Source organism: Falco naumanni, chromosome 18 (assembly GCF_017639655.2).
Source record: "Falco naumanni isolate bFalNau1 chromosome 18, bFalNau1.pat, whole genome shotgun sequence".
NCBI classification, from domain to species: domain Eukaryota; kingdom Metazoa; phylum Chordata; class Aves; order Falconiformes; family Falconidae; genus Falco; species Falco naumanni.
The window spans coordinates 5763265-5780326 of record NC_054071.1 but is presented as its reverse complement, the minus strand read 5'-3'; the positions used below and the strand labels follow the sequence as shown (position 1 = coordinate 5780326).

Genomic DNA, 17062 nt, shown 5'->3' with positions numbered 1-17062 from the left:
AAACCCTGTGCAGGAAGGTGCACATGCCTTCCCACCAATGCCGTCCTCCCCTGAGTGCCCAAAGCTTCTCCAAATGAGGACAGGCCGCGTCCTTCTCCCTGGGCAGGACTGTCCCTCCCTGCCCCTCTGCTCGCGCCAGCAGTCGCTGATCATTGCCTCTGTCGGCAGGTGGGCTGCGCGGCCGGTTTCAAATGGCTCCGCCCAGGGAAAACTTCCCCTTCTGGAAGACATTTGCTGCTTTCCTTGGCAAAGACAACCCCTGTCGTGGCAGCCTCTGGGGGTGCGCAAGCAGTGCCCTCAGCCCTGGTGGGACACGGGCCTGCAGACAGCCCGCGCTCCTGGCTTGGCCTCGTGCCAAAGGGCTGACACACGCCAACCCAAAATTAGAGTGTGACTCGCCGTGGGTAGGGAGAGTCTATCCCAGGAAGCCTGCCTACTGCAGGCATCGCCTTGCCCTCCTGGGACGCGTCCCAGCTGCCTCCATGTCTGCAGGGCAGGGAAGAGCATCACCTCCTCGATGTAGTCTGAGAGCTGGTTTCGTGCCTTCTGAGCCCACCCCCTCCTTGAGCATCCCCACGCACGTGGCACGGCAGGGTCCTGCCAGCCGTCACCCCTGGGAGAGCTGGGGGAAGTTCACTCGCCTCTCCAGTGGTGCCGGGGTGTGCTCCAAGGTGAGGAGGCCTTTGGGGCCTGGGAAAGACGACATGATGAAGCACTAATGCCAAGAGAAGGTGTATCGCCTGACGGCCAGGGAGGAGCCCCAGCCGGTGGGGACACGTTTTCTGCAACCCCTCCTCTCCCTCCGCGGGGTATGCAGGCATCTGGTGGCATGCGCTCGTGTCTCTCCCATCGGTTTAAATGTCCCCACACCTGATCCTCCTCGACTGTGGGTAAGACTCTCCCTGCCCCAGACTTGCCAAGGAATGGCAGAGGCCCGGTCCCTCGACAGCAGCTCTTGCCAGTCAAGACCAAGGCCACGAACCCCCGCAGCACCTCCGCCTTGCCTGTAACCCCTGTGCCCGGTGAAGCTGCCCCATTCAGCGCTGCAGCTGACTTTGGCCAAGCCTTGCTGCTGACCTGCGTGGAAGAAGATCTCCTCATTGCCCTCCACGTGCCTTGCCTGATTGAACACCAGGTGGGCTTTGGCTTTCCGAAGACCAGCCCTGCGTGCTCGGGCAGCTTGGCAAGTGTTCTCCCCAGAGCAAAGGGCATCAAGAGGAACACGGCTGAAACCATTGGCACAGCCCGGCTGCCTGGAGACGCCATGGCTAGTGACCGTGGGAGCGAGCGGAGGCAGAGGGAAGAGAGAGAAGCACACGGCACGTCCTTAAAACGAGGAGTCTGCGGGTGCTTGCTGACACGTGCGGCGTGGAGCACAGCTGGGCCTCCTCCTGCCAAGGGAGCTGCAAACACTCGCACTTCACTGCCCCAAGCCAACATCCCCTGCCTGCGCGGGACTCCTCCACCACTGAGGAGCCATCCTCTGCCCACGCTGACACAGTCCTGCCCAGGATACCCCCGGGCGTCTCATCCCAGCACATGAAAGGCACTTGCACGGCAGAGCAAGCATGTCAGAAACGAGGAAATGAAATGGCAGCACTGACGGAAACCAAAACACAACATGTGCCATTAGGTAGGACATTTTGCTTTGGAGGTGAGCCTGCTGGAAAATTACTGCCCGCGTGCAGTGACTGTGCGCCTGGGGCGGTGCAGAGGCAGTATAAAAGCAGGCCCTTCTCCTCACTCTCTCATCCACTTCTCTCGCCTCCGTCTCCTTGTGAACAAGGTGAGTCTGAAGACCTTTCTCCTCCTCCTCCTCCTCCTCCTCCTCCTCCTCCCCTGGGATTTCTGGGCACATAGCTGCCGGTTTCTCCTACCATGGGTCCTGGAGCAGCTTTCATGAGACAGGGAATGGGGCTGAAGCTGTGGCATGGGGAGCGGCTGGGTCTTGGTTGAGGTGTCTCCTGAGCTATGGGCTAGGTGGGAAGGTGCCTGGGCTTGGTCCCTCACGGCAGGGCACTTTTGGGCCATAGGGAAGAAGCAGCCCCTGTGCCTCCCTACACAGCCTCCAGCTCTCGTCTCCAGCTCGTGCCTTGGCTCCCTCGTTGTGGTATGACGGGCTGCTCCTCACCCAGCCCCCATGCCCTGCTTCTCTCTCCCAGGTGCACCTCCAGCCTTGAAGCATGTCCTGCTACAGCCCGTGCATGCCCTGCCGGCCCTGCGGCCCGACCCCGCTGGCCAACAGCTGCAACGAGCCCTGTGTCAGGCAGTGCCAGGACTCCAATGTCTTCATCCAGCCCTCCGCCGTGGTGGTGACCCTGCCCGGCCCCATCCTCAGCTCCTTCCCGCAGAACACCGCCGTGGGCTCCTCCACCTCCGCTGCCGTTGGCAGCATCCTCAGCTCTGAGGGAGTGCCCATCAACTCCGGGGGCTTCAGCCTCTCTGGCTTGGGCAGCGGCATTTGCGGCAGGAGGTGCTTCCCCTGCTAAAGCTGCTTCTGGCACTGAGGCCTCCGCTCACATCACCCTCCTTTCCCTCTTTTGACTCATTAAAGTTCTGCTGCATCCCAGCCCACGCCTTCGTGTCATCCTTTGCCCTGCAGATGCTCTCCCAAGATGCCCAGTGAAAGAGACGCATGTTGCTCAGGGCTGGGGCTGGGAGGGGGTTATGGGGGATGCTTTTGCAGTGCTTGTCAACGCTGGCTGGCATTGAGTATGCTTAGTCATGCCTTGGCTGACCTGCTGGTCTCTAAATTTTTCTGCCTGTTTGCGTTGGGATAGGATTAGCCAATGGAGTTCAGTGACTGCTATCCACTTTGTTGTGCACACCTTTTTGTTTTGCTTGCTAAGCTCAAGTCCGTGATGCAAGTAGTCAGGAAGGAACATGCTATTGAGAAGACACGGGTTCAAACTTCCCAGGGCACACCAGGAGAAGCCATCCTATCCACAGTGTTCTCAAACTGAGCGACACAGTGCAGTAGTTTGCCTTATCATAGAACCATATTATCATGGGATGGTTTGGGGTTGGAAGAGACCTTTAAAGATCACCTAGACCAACGCTCCTGCCATGGCCAGGGATATCTGTCACTACGTCACGTCACGCAAAGCTCCGTTGAACCAGACCTTGAACGCTTCCAACAATGGGTCATGCCGTCATTCTCCGGGCAGCCTTTTCCAGTGTCTCACCATCTCATCGTAACATATTTCTGCCTTATGTCCAACTTAAGTCTACCCTGTTCCAGTTTGAAACTGTTGCGCCTTGTCCTGTCACCCCAGGCTTTGATTAAATGTCCTCTCCGGCTTTCTTCTAAGTCCCCTTTATATATCGAAAGGCTGCAACAAGGGCTCCCCGGAGCCTTCTCTCCTCCAGGCTGAAAACCACAAACTCCCTCAGCCCTTCATCCCAGGAGACCTATTGCAGGCCTCTGATGCCTTTTGTAGCCCTTCTCTGGGGCTGCGCTAACAGGTCCATGGCTTTTTTTATACTGGGAACGCCAGGCTGGACGCACTACTCACATTGCTGGCTCGTCTCCAGTTTTTTCAGCCACCATTGTCCATAAGCCCTTCTCCACAGGGCTGCTCTCAACCGTTTCTCCTCCACTCTGTATCGACGTTGAGGACTGCCCCAACGCAGGTGCAGCGCCTTGCACTTGGCCTTGTGGGAGCTGCTTTTGAGGTAACACCATCAAAGCAGGTGCAACTCCCAGCACTCTTCCCAGACACCGAGGACTGCCATCAACAGCCTGGGCTATATGAGCAGGAGCACAGCCAGGGGATCGATGGGAGCGACGGTCCCTGCTCTGCTCGGCACTCATCTGACAGCATGTAGAACACTGCGTCCCATTTTGGGCTCTAACGCAAGAAAGATTTTGACCAAGTGGTGTGAGTTGAGCGGAGGGTGGCCAGGACGGTGAGCGGGCTGGAGCACTTGGTAAGGGAGCAAAGGCTGGCGGCATGGGGCTCGCTGAGCGTGGAGAAGAGAATGCTTTGGTGGGAGGCCTACAACCACGCCTGGAGTAGCTGTGGTCACTGAAGAGCATTGAGTCATTCTCTCCAGCCCCAGATAGGAAGAGAAATATAGGAAGAAAAGGGTCAGCCACCCGAGGCGTGACTAAGTATACTCAAAGCAAGCCTCTGTCACTGCACAGCCACCCCCAACAACCCCCTCCCAGCCCCAGCCCTGAGCAACATGCGTCTCTTTCACGGGGCATCTTAGGAGAGCATCTGCAGGGCAAAGGATGACACGAAGGCATGGGCAGGGATGCAGCAGAACTTTAACGAGTTGAAAGGACCAGCAATGGGGAAAAGCGACTCAGCTAGGTAGCCGAGGAGACAGGCAGTGTGAAGGAGCTCTCCTGAATGCTTTTTGGAAGGAAAAAAAGATTGCAAAAAGCATCACTGAAGCATCTACAATCTAGCATGCCAAATCTATTGACAATGTATTCCCAAAGATGCCGTGGCAGTATATTCGCTACTGTTCTCATGCTTTTCTTTTCCACCTGGACTTCTCATCACCCAGCAACTGAATCTCAATGCTGTGGGTAGGACAGGTTCTCCTAGGCTCTCCTGGGAAGGTCTTGCCACTGCCTTGTCAATGACATATTGATCTCTCGTCCTCCTGACTACTTGCTTCACAACGTTGAGATGACCAAGGAAAAAGAAATGTAGACGGCAACGCGCAAGTAATACATGAACTACCTTGGGTCACTCTATCCCAGTAGAATCCATGTAGGCAGAGAAGTTTAGAAACCAGAGGGTACACCCAATTCACCACTAAGCACACTCAATGCAAACCTGTGCTGACAACGGCTGCACAGCCATCCCCAACAACTCCTTCCCAGAACCAGCCCTGAGCAACAGCTGTCTCGCTGGGCATGTTGGGAGAATGTGTGCTGAGAAAAGGATGACATGAAGGCGCGGGCTGGGATGCAGCAGAACTTTAATGAGTCAAAAGAGGGAAAGGAGGGGGATGTGAGCGGAGACCTCTATGCCAGGAGCAGCTTTAGCAGGGGAAGCTCCTCCTGCCGCAAATGCCGCTGCCCAAGCCAGAGAGGCTGAAGCCCCCGGAGTTGATGGGCACTCCCTCAGAGCTGAGGATGCTGCCAACGGCAGCGGAGGTGGAGGAGCCCACGGCGGTGTTCTGCGGGAAGGAGCTGAGGATGGGGCCGGGCAGGGTCACCACCACAGCAGGGGGCTCGATGACAATGTTGGAGTCCTGGCACTGCCTGACACAGGACTCGTTGCAGCTGTTGGCCAGCGGGGTCGGGCCGCAGGGCCGGCAGGGCATGCACGGGCTGTAGCAGGACATGCTTCAAGGCTGGAGGTGCACCTGGGAGAGAGAAGCAGGGCATGGGGGCTGGGTGAGGAGCAGCCTGTCATACCACAACGAGGGAGCCAAGGCACGAGCTGGAGACGAGAGCTGGAGGCTGTGTAGGGAGGCACAGGGGCTGCTTCTTCCCTATGGCCCAAAAGTGCCCTGCCGTGAGGGACCAAGCCCAGGCACCTTCCCACCTAGCCCATAGCTCAGGAGACACCTCAACCAAGACCCAGCCGCTCCCCATGCCACAACTTCAGCCCCATTCCCTGTCTCATGAAAGCTGCTCCAGGACCCATGGTAGGAGAAACCGGCAGCTATGTGCCCAGAAATCCCAGGGGAGGAGGAGGAGGAGGAGGAGGAGAAAGGTCTTCAGACTCACCTTGTTCACAAGGAGACGGAGGCGAGAGAAGTGGATGAGAGAGTGAGGAGAAGGGCCTGCTTTTATACTGCCTCTGCACCGCCCCAGGCGCACAGTCACTGCACGCGGGCAGTAATTTTCCAGCAGGCTCACCTCCAAAGCAAAATGTCCTACCTAATGGCACATGTTGTGTTTTGGTTTCCGTCAGTGCTGCCATTTCATTTCCTCGTTTCTGACATGGCCACTAGGGCACGGAGGCTCTTTTGAAGATTGGGATGAGGAGCCCAAGGATTTCCTGAGCAGGACCATGTCAACATGGCCAGAAGACATGCCCCTGAGCACTGGAGGGCTCTGTGCAGATGGAGGACATCATTCTCAGGCGATACAGTGAGGTTGTTTTCAAAACCCTGTGCAGGAAGGTGCACATGCCTTCCCACCAATGCCGTCCTCCCCTGAGTGCCCAAAGCTTCTCCAAATGAGGACAGGCCGCGTCCTTCTCCCTGGGCAGGACTGTCCCTCCCTGCCCCTCTGCTCGCGCCAGCAGTCGCTGATCATTGCCTCTGTCGGCAGGTGGGCTGCGCGGCCGGTTTCAAATGGCTCCGCCCAGGGAAAACTTCCCCTTCTGGAAGACATTTGCTGCTTTCCTTGGCAAAGACAACCCCTGTCGTGGCAGCCTCTGGGGGTGCGCAAGCAGTGCCCTCAGCCCTGGTGGGACACGGGCCTGCAGACAGCCCGCGCTCCTGGCTTGGCCTCGTGCCAAAGGGCTGACACACGCCAACCCAAAATTAGAGTGTGACTCGCCGTGGGTAGGGAGAGTCTATCCCAGGAAGCCTGCCTACTGCAGGCATCGCCTTGCCCTCCTGGGACGCGTCCCAGCTGCCTCCATGTCTGCAGGGCAGGGAAGAGCATCACCTCCTCGATGTAGTCTGAGAGCTGGTTTCGTGCCTTCTGAGCCCACCCCCTCCTTGAGCATCCCCACGCACGTGGCACGGCAGGGTCCTGCCAGCCGTCACCCCTGGGAGAGCTGGGGGAAGTTCACTCGCCTCTCCAGTGGTGCCGGGGTGTGCTCCAAGGTGAGGAGGCCTTTGGGGCCTGGGAAAGACGACATGATGAAGCACTAATGCCAAGAGAAGGTGTATCGCCTGACGGCCAGGGAGGAGCCCCAGCCGGTGGGGACACGTTTTCTGCAACCCCTCCTCTCCCTCCACGGGGTATGCAGGCATCTGGTGGCATGCGCTCGTGTCTCTCCCATCGGTTTAAATGTCCCCACACCTGATCCTCCTCGACTGTGGGTAAGACTCTCCCTGCCCCAGACTTGCCAAGGAATGGCAGAGGCCCGGTCCCTCGACAGCAGCTCTTGCCAGTCAAGACCAAGGCCACGAACCCCCGCAGCACCTCCGCCTTGCCTGTAACCCCTGTGCCCGGTGAAGCTGCCCCATTCAGCGCTGCAGCTGACTTTGGCCAAGCCTTGCTGCTGACCTGCGTGGAAGAAGATCTCCTCATTGCCCTCCACGTGCCTTGCCTGATTGAACACCAGGTGGGCTTTGGCTTTCCGAAGACCAGCCCTGCGTACTCGGGCAGCTTGGCAAGTGTTCTCCCCAGAGCAAAGGGCATCAAGAGGAACACGGCTGAAACCATTGGCACAGCCCGGCTGCCTGGAGACGCCATGGCTAGTGACCGTGGGAGCGAGCGGAGGCAGAGGGAAGAGAGAGAAGCACACGGCACGTCCTTAAAACGAGGAGTCTGCGGGTGCTTGCTGACACGTGCGGCGTGGAGCACAGCTGGGCCTCCTCCTGCCAAGGGAGCTGCAAACACTCGCACTTCACTGCCCCAAGCCAACATCCCCTGCCTGCGCGGGACTCCTCCACCACTGAGGAGCCATCCTCTGCCCACGCTGACACAGTCCTGCCCAGGATACCCCTGGGCGTCTCATCCCAGCACATGAAAGGCACTTGCACGGCAGAGCAAGCATGTCAGAAACGAGGAAATGAAATGGCAGCACTGACGGAAACCAAAACACAACATGTGCCATTAGGTAGGACATTTTGCTTTGGAGGTGAGCCTGCTGGAAAATTACTGCCCGCGTGCAGTGACTGTGCGCCTGGGGCGGTGCAGAGGCAGTATAAAAGCAGGCCCTTCTCCTCACTCTCTCATCCACTTCTCTCGCCTCCGTCTCCTTGTGAACAAGGTGAGTCTGAAGACCTTTCTCCTCCTCCTCCTCCTCCTCCTCCCCTGGGATTTCTGGGCACATAGCTGCCGGTTTCTCCTACCATGGGTCCTGGAGCAGCTTTCATGAGACAGGGAATGGGGCTGAAGCTGTGGCATGGGGAGCGGCTGGGTCTTGGTTGAGGTGTCTCCTGAGCTATGGGCTAGGTGGGAAGGTGCCTGGGCTTGGTCCCTCACGGCAGGGCACTTTTGGGCCATAGGGAAGAAGCAGCCCCTGTGCCTCCCTACACAGCCTCCAGCTCTCGTCTCCAGCTCGTGCCTTGGCTCCCTCGTTGTGGTATGACGGGCTGCTCCTCACCCAGCCCCCATGCCCTGCTTCTCTCTCCCAGGTGCACCTCCAGCCTTGAAGCATGTCCTGCTACAGCCCGTGCATGCCCTGCCGGCCCTGCGGCCCGACCCCCGCTGGCCAACAGCTGCAACGAGTCCTGTGTCAGGCAGTGCCAGGACTCCAACATTGTCATCGAGCCCCCTGCTGTGGTGGTGACCCTGCCCGGCCCCATCCTCAGCTCCTTCCCGCAGAACACCGCCGTGGGCTCCTCCACCTCCGCTGCCGTTGGCAGCATCCTCAGCTCTGAGGGAGTGCCCATCAACTCCGGGGGCTTCAGCCTCTCTGGCTTGGGCAGCGGCATTTGCGGCAGGAGGAGCTTCCCCTGCTAAAGCTGCTCCTGGCATAGAGGTCTCCGCTCACATCCCCCTCCTTTCCCTCTTTTGACTCATTAAAGTTCTGCTGCATCCCAGCCCGCGCCTTCATGTCATCCTTTTCTCAGCACACACTCTCCCAACATGCCCAGCGAGACAGCTGTTGCGCAGGGCTGGTTCTGGGAAGGAGTTGTTGGGGATGGCTGTGCAGCCGTTGTCAGCACAGGTTTGCATTGAGTGTGCTTAGTGGTGAATTGGGTGTACCCTCTGGTTTCTAAACTTCTCTGCCTACATGGATTCTACTGGGATAGAGTGACCCAAGGTAGTTCATGTATTACTTGCGCGTTGCCGTCTACATTTCTTTTTCCTTGGTCATCTCAACGTTGTGAAGCAAGTAGTCAGGAGGACGAGAGATCAATATGTCATTGACAAGGCAGTGGCAAGACCTTCCCAGGAGAGCCTAGGAGAACCTGTCCTACCCACAGCATTGAGATTCAGAGTTGCTGGGTGATGAGAAGTCCAGGTGGAAAACAAAAGCATGAGAACAGTAGAGAATATACTGCCACGGCATCTTTGGGAATACATTGTCAATAGATTTGGGAATACATCAGCTGTGGTCCACCGGCCTTGTGGTCTTGTAGATGCTTCAGTGATGCTTTTTGCAATCTTTTTTTTCCTTCCAAAAAGCATTCAGGAGAGCTCCTTCACACTGCCTGTCTCCTCGGCTACCTAGCTGAGTCGCTTTTCCCCATTGCTGGTCCTTTCAACTCGTTAAAGTTCTGCTGCATCCCTGCCCATGCCTTCGTGTCATCCTTTGCCCTGCAGATGCTCTCCTAAGATGCCCCGTGAAAGAGACGCATGTTGCTCAGGGCTGGGGCTGGGAGGGGGTTGTTGGGGGTGGCTGTGCAGTGACAGAGGCTTGCTTTGAGTATACTTAGTCACGCCTCGGGTGGCTGACCCTTTTCTTCCTATATTTCTCTTCCTATCTGGGGCTGGAGAGAATGACTCAATGCTCTTCAGTGACCACAGCTACTCCAGGCGTGGTTGTAGGCCTCCCACCAAAGCATTCTCTTCTCCACGCTCAGCGAGCCCCATGCCGCCAGCCTTTGCTCCCTTACCAAGTGCTCCAGCCCGCTCACCGTCCTGGCCACCCTCCGCTCAACTCACACCACTTGGTCAAAATCTTTCTTGCGTTAGAGCCCAAAATGGGACGCAGTGTTCTACATGCTGTCAGATGAGTGCCGAGCAGAGCAGGACCGTCGCTCCCATCGATCCCCTGGCTGTGCTCCTGCTCATATAGCCCAGGCTGTTGATGGCAGTCCTCGGTGTCTGGGAAGAGTGCTGGGAGTTGCACCTGCTTTGATGGTGTTACCTCAAAAGCAGCTCCCACAAGGCCAAGTGCAAGGCGCTGCACCTGCGTTGGGGCAGTCCTCAACGTCGATACAGAGTGGAGGAGAAACGGTTGAGAGCAGCCCTGTGGAGAAGGGCTTATGGACAATGGTGGCTGAAAAAACTGGAGACGAGCCAGCAATGTGAGTAGTGCGTCCAGCCTGGCGTTCCCAGTATAAAAAAAGCCATGGACCTGTTAGCGCAGCCCCAGAGAAGGGCTACAAAAGGCATCAGAGGCCTGCAATAGGTCTCCTGGGATGAAGGGCTGAGGGAGTTTGTGGTTTTCAGCCTGGAGGAGAGAAGGCTCCGGGGAGCCCTTGTTGCAGCCTTTCGATATATAAAGGGGACTTAGAAGAAAGCCGGAGAGGACATTTAATCAAAGCCTGGGGTGACAGGACAAGGCGCAACAGTTTCAAACTGGAACAGGGTAGACTTAAGTTGGACATAAGGCAGAAATATGTTACGATGAGATGGTGAGACACTGGAAAAGGCTGCCCGGAGAATGACGGCATGACCCATTGTTGGAAGCGTTCAAGGTCTGGTTCAACGGAGCTTTGCGTGACGTGACGTAGTGACAGATATCCCTGGCCATGGCAGGAGCGTTGGTCTAGGTGATCTTTAAAGGTCTCTTCCAACCCCAAACCATCCCATGATAATATGGTTCTATGATAAGGCAAACTACTGCACTGTGTCGCTCAGTTTGAGAACACTGTGGATAGGATGGCTTCTCCTGGTGTGCCCTGGGAAGTTTGAACCCGTGTCTTCTCAATAGCATGTTCCTTCCTGACTACTTGCATCACGGACTTGAGCTTAGCAAGCAAAACAAAAAGGTGTGCACAACAAAGTGGATAGCAGTCACTGAACTCCATTGGCTAATCCTATCCCAACGCAAACAGGCAGAAAAATTTAGAGACCAGCAGGTCAGCCAAGGCATGACTAAGCATACTCAATGCCAGCCAGCGTTGACAAGCACTGCAAAAGCATCCCCCATAACCCCCTCCCAGCCCCAGCCCTGAGCAACATGCGTCTCTTTCACTGGGCATCTTGGGAGAGCATCTGCAGGGCAAAGGATGACACGAAGGCGTGGGCTGGGATGCAGCAGAACTTTAATGAGTCAAAAGAGGGAAAGGAGGGTGATGTGAGCGGAGGCCTCAGTGCCAGAAGCAGCTTTAGCAGGGGAAGCACCTCCTGCCGCAAATGCCGCTGCCCAAGCCAGAGAGGCTGAAGCCCCCGGAGTTGATGGGCACTCCCTCAGAGCTGAGGATGCTGCCAACGGCAGCGGAGGTGGAGGAGCCCACGGCGGTGTTCTGCGGGAAGGAGCTGAGGATGGGGCCGGGCAGGGTCACCACCACGGCGGAGGGCTGGATGAAGACATTGGAGTCCTGGCACTGCCTGACACAGGGCTCGTTGCAGCTGTTGGCCAGCGGGGTCGGGCCGCAGGGCCGGCAGGGCATGCACGGGCTGTAGCAGGACATGCTTCAAGGCTGGAGGTGCACCTGGGAGAGAGAAGCAGGGCATGGGGGCTGGGTGAGGAGCAGCCCGTCATACCACAACGAGGGAGCCAAGGCACGAGCTGGAGACGAGAGCTGGAGGCTGTGTAGGGAGGCACAGGGGCTGCTTCTTCCCTATGGCCCAAAAGTGCCCTGCCGTGAGGGACCAAGCCCAGGCACCTTCCCACCTAGCCCATAGCTCAGGAGACACCTCAACCAAGACCCAGCCGCTCCCCATGCCACAGCTTCAGCCCCATTCCCTGTCTCATGAAAGCTGCTCCAGGACCCATGGTAGGAGAAACCGGCAGCTATGTGCACAGAAATCCCGGAGGAGGAGGAGGAGGAGGAGGAGGAGGAGGAGGAGGAGGAGGAGGAGGAGGAGGAGGAGGAGAAAGGTCTTCAGACTCACCTTGTTCACAAGGAGACGGAGGCGAGAGAAGTGGATGAGAGAGTGAGGAGAAGGGCCTGCTTTTATACTGCCTCTGCACCGCCCCAGGCGCACAGTCACTGCACGCGGGCAGTAATTTTCCAGCAGGCTCACCTCCAAAGCAAAATGTCCTACCTAATGGCACATGTTGTGTTTTGGTTTCCGTCAGTGCTGCCATTTCATTTCCTCGTTTCTGACATGGCCACTAGGGCACGGAGGCTCTTTTGAAGATTGGGATGAGGAGCCCAAGGATTTCCTGAGCAGGACCATGTCAACATGGCCAGAAGACATGCCCCTGAGCACTGGAGGGCTCTGTGCAGATGGAGGACATCATTCTCAGGCGATACAGTGAGGTTGTTTTCAAAACCCTGTGCAGGAAGGTGCACATGCCTTCCCACCAATGCCGTCCTCCCCTGAGTGCCCAAAGCTTCTCCAAATGAGGACAGGCCGCGTCCTTCTCCCTGGGCAGGACTGTCCCTCCCTGCCCCTCTGCTCGCGCCAGCAGTCGCTGATCATTGCCTCTGTCGGCAGGTGGGCTGCGCGGCCGGTTTCAAATGGCTCCGCCCAGGGAAAACTTCCCCTTCTGGAAGACATTTGCTGCTTTCCTTGGCAAAGACAACCCCTGTCGTGGCAGCCTCTGGGGGTGCGCAAGCAGTGCCCTCAGCCCTGGTGGGACACGGGCCTGCAGACAGCCCGCGCTCCTGGCTTGGCCTCGTGCCAAAGGGCTGACACACGCCAACCCAAAATTAGAGTGTGACTCGCCGTGGGTAGGGAGAGTCTATCCCAGGAAGCCTGCCTACTGCAGGCATCGCCTTGCCCTCCTGGGACGCGTCCCAGCTGCCTCCATGTCTGCAGGGCAGGGAAGAGCATCACCTCCTCGATGTAGTCTGAGAGCTGGTTTCGTGCCTTCTGAGCCCACCCCCTCCTTGAGCATCCCCACGCACGTGGCACGGCAGGGTCCTGCCAGCCGTCACCCCTGGGAGAGCTGGGGGAAGTTCACTCGCCTCTCCAGTGGTGCCGGGGTGTGCTCCAAGGTGAGGAGGCCTTTGGGGCCTGGGAAAGACGACATGATGAAGCACTAATGCCAAGAGAAGGTGTATCGCCTGACGGCCAGGGAGGAGCCCCAGCCGGTGGGGACACGTTTTCTGCAACCCCTCCTCTCCCTCCGCGGGGTATGCAGGCATCTGGTGGCATGCGCTCGTGTCTCTCCCATCGGTTTAAATGTCCCCACACCTGATCCTCCTCGACTGTGGGTAAGACTCTCCCTGCCCCAGACTTGCCAAGGAATGGCAGAGGCCCGGTCCCTCGACAGCAGCTCTTGCCAGTCAAGACCAAGGCCACGAACCCCCGCAGCACCTCCGCCTTGCCTGTAACCCCTGTGCCCGGTGAAGCTGCCCCATTCAGCGCTGCAGCTGACTTTGGCCAAGCCTTGCTGCTGACCTGCGTGGAAGAAGATCTCCTCATTGCCCTCCACGTGCCTTGCCTGATTGAACACCAGGTGGGCTTTGGCTTTCCGAAGACCAGCCCTGCGTGCTCGGGCAGCTTGGCAAGTGTTCTCCCCAGAGCAAAGGGCATCAAGAGGAACACGGCTGAAACCATTGGCACAGCCCGGCTGCCTGGAGACGCCATGGCTAGTGACCGTGGGAGCGAGCGGAGGCAGAGGGAAGAGAGAGAAGCACACGGCACGTCCTTAAAACGAGGAGTCTGCGGGTGCTTGCTGACACGTGCGGCGTGGAGCACAGCTGGGCCTCCTCCTGCCAAGGGAGCTGCAAACACTCGCACTTCACTGCCCCAAGCCAACATCCCCTGCCTGCGCGGGACTCCTCCACCACTGAGGAGCCATCCTCTGCCCACGCTGACACAGTCCTGCCCAGGATACCCCCGGGCGTCTCATCCCAGCACATGAAAGGCACTTGCACGGCAGAGCAAGCATGTCAGAAACGAGGAAATGAAATGGCAGCACTGACGGAAACCAAAACACAACATGTGCCATTAGGTAGGACATTTTGCTTTGGAGGTGAGCCTGCTGGAAAATTACTGCCCGCGTGCAGTGACTGTGCGCCTGGGGCGGTGCAGAGGCAGTATAAAAGCAGGCCCTTCTCCTCACTCTCTCATCCACTTCTCTCGCCTCCGTCTCCTTGTGAACAAGGTGAGTCTGAAGACCTTTCTCCTCCTCCTCCTCCTCCTCCTCCTCCTCCTCCTCCTCCTCCGGGATTTCTGGGCACATAGCTGCCAGTTTCTCCTACCATGGGTCCTGGAGCAGCTTTCATGAGACAAGGAATGGGGCTGAAGTTGTGGCATGGGGAGCGGCTGGGTCTTGGTTGAGGTGTCTCCTGAGCTATGGGCTAAGTGGGAAGGTGCCTGGGCTTGGTCCCTCACGGCAGGGCACTTTTGGGCCATAGGGAAGAAGCAGCCCCTGTGCCTCCCTACACAGCCTCCAGCTCTCGTCTCCAGCTCGTGCCTTGGCTCCCTCGTTGTGGTATGACAGGCTGCTCCTCACCCAGCCCCCATGCCCTGCTTCTCTCTCCCAGGTGCACCTCCAGCCTTGAAGCATGTCCTGCTACAGCCCGTGCATGCCCTGCCGGCCCTGCGGCCCGACCCCGCTGGCCAACAGCTGCAACGAGCCCTGTGTCAGGCAGTGCCAGGACTCCAATGTCTTCATCCAGCCCTCCGCCGTGGTGGTGACCCTGCCCGGCCCCATCCTCAGCTCCTTCCCGCAGAACACCGCCGTGGGCTCCTCCACCTCCGCTGCCGTTGGCAGCATCCTCAGCTCTGAGGGAGTGCCCATCAACTCCGGGGGCTTCAGCCTCTCTGGCTTGGGCAGCGGCATTTGCGGCAGGAGGTGCTTCCCCTGCTAAAGCTGCTGGCCATGGCCCTGGGTTAGAAGGCACCCAGGGACCCACACGATGGTACCGCACTGGGGACGGAGCATCGGCTTGTTGCTTCCAGAGGGGCTGAGCAACCTCAGCACCCCTTGCAAAAGGACAAGGCCAGCCTGGGCTCTTAGAAAGCACAGCCCACGTCTGCCTTTCCCTGCTTCCACTCACTCTTTTGCCTCCTGTGTCCTTGTGCTCTTGTGGTCTCCTCAGCTGCGAGTACCAGAAAGGCAGCCTGGGGGTGGCCAGCTGGCCCCGCTCCCTCTGTGGGCAGGCAGATGGACAGCTGGCAGCATCTCTGCCTAGCTGAGGGCTGCAGACTCCTTTCTGCCCCTGGTGCTCCCTGCACTGGGACCTTCACTCAGGGTGACCTTATTTCCCTCTTTTGACTCATTAAAGTTTTGCTGCATCCCAGCCCATGTCTCTGTGTCATCTTTCTCAGGCAGATGATCTCCCAGCACATTCAGGATGGTTCTGTGAGGGGTCTGTTGGAAATAAATGTGAAGTGATTACTAGAAGCATCGTAGAGGGTCTTCCTGGGATTGACTGAAGTTGTTTTATTAAGAACCAGTTACCTGGTTCTTTGTAGTTTTAGGTAGAATGGTCTTGAGAACACATACATCGTTTGGGTTTTGCTGGACAGTGTTTGCTAAGCAGCAACCTTTTCAATCCAACCCATTCCCCAAATAGCAAGTAGGCTGGGTGTGGACAAGGGACTGGGAGGGGACACAGGCAGGACAGCTGACTCAGACTGACCAAAGGGATAGTCCATACAATATGACATCATGGTCAGCAATACATTCTAAGAGAAAGAACAGTGAGCATCAGGGGACATTCATTATTAAGGAGTTTCTCTTCTGAAACAACTGCTTAGTGCATTGTGCTCTGCTTCGCAGGAGTGGCTGGACATTGCCTGCTGATGGCAAGTAGAGAATAAGTCCTTTTGCTTTGCTTCATTTCCACACATTTTCCCTGCTTTACTTCATTCAACTACCTTTATCTCGACCCATCTGGTTTTAATCTTATTTTCTCCCCCCTTTCTCTCTGAGGAAGGGCAGTGATAGAGCGCCTTGGTGGGCACCTGGCAGCCAGACAAGGTCAACTCACCACAATCTTTTTGGTGTTCACCATGGGACTCGGGACATCAGCAGTTTCGAATTGAGCATGGTATAGCTGTAGTAGTTACTAACTGGCATGCTTTTGTGTGAGTTTAAGAGTGCACTTGCTGCACACTTTATCTCTTTATTTTGCTAAGGCTGGGAATACATTCACAGAACCAAAGACTATGGCTTTGCCCTGGCACTGATGCCCTTACTGTGCTGGGGGAGCTATCTACTGGAGAGGGTGAGGAAATACACCCTCTCCCAGTCTAGGACTGCTGTGAGTTGTTTCGTTGTGCAGGCTCCTGAGGTCCTTATTCACCCTAATGTGAGGTATTTAATGTTACCTAATTAACACTGTTGGCTTAATGTGGGGTTTGCAGAATCTGATGTCAGGCTGGTGTAAGAGGAGGCAACTTTTGGGTGCAGCAACAGTGAAACATGCCCTGAGGTGATTGTTCCCTGGGTGACAACTGCTTGAAAACCAGCTGCTTTTAGCGTGGTACTGGGGCTTGCAGTGAGTCTGTCAAGCCATGATTCAGTGCTATCAGAGGATAGTGGTTAAGACAAGGACCCAAACTACCTCCAAGAATGCCATGATTGAGCCAGGCATCCAAACTACAATTAAGAACATGGCAGTTGAGGCAGAGACTTAAACCCCATCTGAGAACACCATGGTTGAGACAAGGAACCAAACACCACCTACAGTAATTGCTGCAGTAGTGAAAAAGAAATAGCAGACAATGAGGTCAATGGGTCTATGTCATTGATTAGTAAGGGAGTGAGGAGGAGGAAGAGTCTGATGGGTAAGCAGGTACTTCAGCAAAGAAATGGGAGGAAGAAGTGAGAGAAATCACTCAAGAGACGAAGTACCCAGTCCCTGACCTTGAGAGAACCTGGGGAGTTCTGGTGGAAAGAGTACAGGCACCAGACAGGTAAGCAGATTACTGCCTGGCAACTCCAGTGCTGGGAGAGTGGGGTCAATGGTCAGGAACTGGAAGGTAAGGAAGCCCAACAGCTGAGATCCCTCGCTAGGGACTGGGGAGCTGATTGTGGAATTGGAAAAGAGGCAATGAAATACAGTCTTGGGAGGTGTCTCCTGTCAAGTGTGAGAGCAAGATATCTGTTCATGGAAGATTTTGTGGTTTAGCAAGGAAGGTGGACTACCACTTAGGAAAGCATCAAGTACCTGAGAGAATTAGTGGTGCTGGAAGTCATCTACCATGATCTCAATGACAACA

The 17062-nt window shown here is 56.8% G+C and overlaps 5 pseudogenes; 3 read left to right on the top strand and 2 right to left on the bottom strand.

Annotated features, from left to right (window-relative positions):
* The first annotated feature begins 1590 nt into the window (after positions 1–1590).
* LOC121099144 lies at positions 1591–2489 on the top strand (annotated as a pseudogene).
* Positions 2490–5001: 2512 nt separating this feature from the next.
* LOC121099143 lies at positions 5002–7925 on the bottom strand (annotated as a pseudogene).
* A 325-nt stretch (positions 7926–8250) lies between these two features.
* On the top strand, positions 8251–8557 carry LOC121098971 (annotated as a pseudogene).
* A 2540-nt stretch (positions 8558–11097) lies between these two features.
* Positions 11098–12023, bottom strand: LOC121099140 (annotated as a pseudogene).
* A 1775-nt stretch (positions 12024–13798) lies between these two features.
* Positions 13799–14703, top strand: LOC121099139 (annotated as a pseudogene).
* Positions 14704–17062: the final 2359 nt, after the last annotated feature.